General features: G+C 22.1%; 1 pseudogene; it reads left to right on the top strand.

Annotated features, from left to right (window-relative positions):
* Nucleotides 1-1,106: 1,106 nt before the first annotated feature.
* LOC131170326 (protein DOG1-like 4) lies at nt 1,107-1,839 on the top strand (annotated as a pseudogene).
* Nucleotides 1,840-4,863: the final 3,024 nt, after the last annotated feature.

Consider the following 4,863-nt stretch of genomic DNA (forward strand, 5'->3'; position numbering starts at 1 on the left):
GCTTGCAGCTAGAACACAAATGTTATTTAGCCATAAAGCAATTCCAAGAGATTTATGAGTATAGAATTTCATAAAAGATTTCATAAAATTATTTTTAGATGTTAATCAGTTTCTAAACTACCTATTTTGTGCCTTTTTCAATGGGCTATTGATCTAGAAAAAAATTATTGAATCGGTGTACCACGAGAGGCCTTATTTGGATCAAACACATGGGTCAAGTTTCCAAAATATATATTATGCTTACCTAACACATTCTTGGATTTTTCTTTTTAATTTCATCGAATTTATCTTACTTTGAGTAGAAAACCAAGCAAGTATCATATTTAGTGAGAGCTGAATGCATTCATTTTACAAAATTTCAATTGAGCACCCACTTTCTAGTTTCGCTGGTGGTGCTACAATGCCTTGGGGCACAGTCTCTCTCTCTATATGCGTACTCTTTTTTCTCCTAAAACACTTTTTGCACATAACCCAGAAAAATCCTATATTGAATGTAACATTTTGGATTTTAAAGCTCTTATGTATGCTTGAATTGTCGATTGGAAAAAACAAAAAATTGGCTATTGTTATTTTTAAGGGCTTTTTGTGAGTTAGAGTTGTTATTCATTGGTCTTCATAACCATAACCATTTTTGGCAATACATAAATTAATAATTACTCAAATCATAAATTTGCTAATTGCAGCAAATGTAAGCAACAAGAAATGATCAAACTCAAATCAATAAAATCAAAAGCTTAAAGCAAGTTGTTGGCTTGTAGCTATTGAAACATGTCAGCAAAAGAATCAAGTTGCATGGAGTTGTATATTACCTCAGAGGAGGGTTTTGTTGATAGAAACAGTGAAGGAAGAGGAAGATATCTAGGTAGAGGATATCCATCAAACTCATGTCCCTCTCCGAGAGAGGCTTTCCATATTTGTAAAGCGTCACTCGTCCCTTGACACTCACCACTAACTCCTTGCTGCACGTAAGCTAAGCACACGCATACCTTTTCTTATATATAAAAACATGTCACTCTATTCATCTCTCTCTATCTCCCACCTAGTCCTAGCTAGTTAGTTATCCGTCTTCTTTCTCCATCTCTTTGCATAAACGAAAGGGGAAAGATATGAAAACTAAAGTTGAAGAGAGGTTTTCTGAGTTTTTTGAGAAATGGACATGTCAACTCCATGAGTATCTGCAACACGTGCGAAGGGCGTCTAAGGATTATCGAGCTAAAACTGGGTGTGAGCATGAGCAAGAGCTGCAAGCTTCAGTGTCCAGAGTCACACAACATTACAAAGACTACTACACTATAAAATGGGCCTTAGCCTATGAAGATGTGCTTGCTTTCTTTTGTCCAATTTGGATTTCCCCTTTAGAGAATGTGTATTCTTGGATTACTGGGCGGAACCTTCAGCAGTGCTTAAACTGGTTAACTCAATAAGGACAAATGGTGTTCTCAGCTCGAGTCTAGTTGAATTGACACAAGAACAGATGAGAAAGATTGAGGCTTTAAGGTTGAAAATAAGGTTAGAAGAGGAGAGGGTGGAGAGGAAAATGGAGAGGCAACAAGTAGTTGTAGCAGACAGGAAGATGGCAGAGTTGGTAAAGTTGGTGGTTCGAGTGAAGAGTGGGGAGGAAGTGAGGCAAGTGGAGGGATTGGTGCAGGTGGCACTGAAAGGAGTAATGGCAGGACTAGAAAAGGTGATGAAAGCGGCAGACTGTGTAAGGCTTAGGACTTTGAAGGGGTTTTGGATGTTTTGAGCCTACTACAATGCATGGAGTTCTTGGCTGGGATTGGCATGCTTCAAATTCTACTAAGACAATGGGGAAAGAAAACGATTTGCACTATTAATTAGAAACTTCCGGTTGTAGGGTTTTAAGGGTTTTGATTTTCACTTTTAGACTTGTTTTCTTTTGTCTTGATTTGGTTTTATCTTAATTAATGTGCATGTACTATTCAGTGATTTTAATTTAACCTTTTTTTTTCATACTTATTATAAAAACTCATAATTTAATTTTTTTTATATAATGTTTTATTAATTTTATATTATATAATATTATCATTATATTACAAATATTATATTTAATTATTTAAATTAAAATATTACTTTTAATGTCATTTAATTAATTATATAGATAAAAATATTTATTAATTTAAAATTATTTTTTATTTGATCGTATTTTAAAAAAACTGTGTTATAATATTAATATAATAAAAAAATAATAATAAGTTTTTAAAATATAAATAGGTAAAAATATTTAAAAATTAAAATAAATTAATAATAAATATAAATTGGTCCATGAATTTAATTCATTTAAATTCTATTATTTTATTTTTTTTAAGAAAAGCGCATAATAAAATTGTATGCCTAAATTAATGTGAAAGGGAATTACTTATAAAATTAGAAAATAAAATAATTTTTAAAATATTTTTTATTAATTTACTGCATTATTATTATTATAAAAGTTTCATTTTTATTATATTGATATTTTTAAATTTTATATTGTCATATTATTTAACACAAAAAATTTAAAATCTATTTAATATATTTGTAGATTATATTATATATATTATAAATATATTATTGATTAATATATAAATTTAATCATGTATATTCTAATTAAAATTGAATTATATATATATATATAGAGAGAGAGAGAGAGGTCTACTTCTAAATTAAAAATTATAACAAAATTTCTGTAAAATAAATTTTCAAAAATAAAATTTAAAAGGAAAAAAGTAAATTTATATTATTAATATTTATAATAATAATTTTATTAGTTTAAAAAGTTTATCCCTATTCATACCTGTATTTATATTCTAGTGCATAGTCTATTATTATAAATGCACTGTATTTATTACTTATTTAAGTTTTCATTATATTAAAATTATATTATATATCTAAAAACATCATAAAAAATATTTTTATAAAATTAATTTCAGTTTTAGTTATTTCTTTATTTAGTATTCAGTATAATTAGGTATAATATTATTCTTGATTCAATTATTAATAGAAAATTAGAATTATATTAACACAATAAAATAAATTTAGTCCAATACGGTTTAGTTTATCCAATTTTTTTTTATTTCAATTCTTATCAACTCTTCTTTTCATTAAAAAGAACTAAGGATTATAAATAGTACTATTTTTAACACTAAAAAGAATAAAATAGAAAAATATTAATATTGTAATAATATAAATATAAATCTAATTAATTAATTAATATATTATCAATATTATCTTTTATTTATTATTAATGCAAGAGATAATATTTTATATAGGTGGTATAATGCTAACTCTATAATAATAATTTTTAAGAAATCATACTTGTAATAATGTAAATATGCATATGAATAAATTAATTAGGTTTAAATTTAATTATCTTGAATTTTTTTTGTTAGTATTGATCATCAATTAAAATTAAATAATTCCTTTTAAGTTCTTCATTTAACAAATTTTAAAATTATTAATAATCTTCTAATGATTTATATTATTTTTGTTTTCATTTTTATAAATTATAGTCATTAAATATTTCATTTTAATTAATATTAATAATTTTATAAATATTAATATATTGTTTTATTGAAATAAAAATATACTTGCAACAATAAAGATATACATAATGAATAAAATAATTAGGTTTAAATTTAATTATTTTTAATATTTTTTTTGTTAGTATTAGTCTTCAATTAAGATTAAATAATTTTTTAAGTTGCTCATTTAACAAATTTTAAAATTATATTAATGTTTGGATGATTTATATTATTTTTATTTTCATTTTTAAAAATTATAGTCATTAATATATAATTTTAATTAATATTCATAGTTTTATAAATATTAATATATTGTTTTATTAAAAACCTCTTCGATCAAAATTAGCTAAAAAATAATATGTAACTAATAAATATTTTTAAATATATATAATAAATAATTAATTGTAAATAAAAATTTAAAAAAATAGACACTAATAAACCATTTTACTTAATATTGTAATACGATCAAATTATATTTTTTATTTATTAATTTTTTTATTTTAGGTAATTAATTCTTATAAAATTTTATAATTAATTGAAGTTAAGTATAAATAGATTAAGAATTTTAAGTTCATATTAATTGTAAAATTAAGAATTTTAAATTTATATAAACTTTAAAGTTAATTTAAATAATAAAATATAATTATAATTAATTTTAAGAATAAATGGCAATTTGGATGAAGTCAATGTTTCCCCCTCCTCCTTCATATATACATAATAATAAATTAATTAAGTTTAAATTTAATAATCTTTAATATTTTTTTATTAGTATTGAAAATAATTAAAATTAAATAAAATTGCTTTTAAGTTGTTTATTTAATAAATTTTAAAATTAATAATAATCTTTAGATGATTTATATTATTTTTATTGTTTTTATAAATTATAGTCATAAAAATATTTAATTTAATTAATATTTATAATTTTATAAATATTAATATATTTTTTATTGAAATAAAAAAAATCTTATATGAAAATTAACTTATAAAAATAATATGCAATTAATAAAATATCTTTAAATATATATGATAAATAACTAATTGTAAATAAAAATTTGAAAATTAGTTACTAATAAACTATTTTAATTAGTATTGCAATACGATCAAATTATATTTTTTTATTTATTAATTTTTTATTTTAATTAATTACTTGATGTAAAATTTTATATTTAGTTAAAATTAAATATAAATAGGACTAATAATTTTAACTTTATATTAACTCTAAAATTAAGAATTTTAATTTTATAGAAATTTTAAAATTTATTTAAATAATAAAAATATAATTATAATCAATTTTAAAAATGAAAGGCAACTTGAGCGAAACTAAGCTAATATTCTCCCTTCTTCA

This window comes from Hevea brasiliensis, chromosome 11, assembly GCF_030052815.1.
Source record: "Hevea brasiliensis isolate MT/VB/25A 57/8 chromosome 11, ASM3005281v1, whole genome shotgun sequence".
In the NCBI taxonomy this organism is placed as follows: domain Eukaryota; kingdom Viridiplantae; phylum Streptophyta; class Magnoliopsida; order Malpighiales; family Euphorbiaceae; genus Hevea; species Hevea brasiliensis.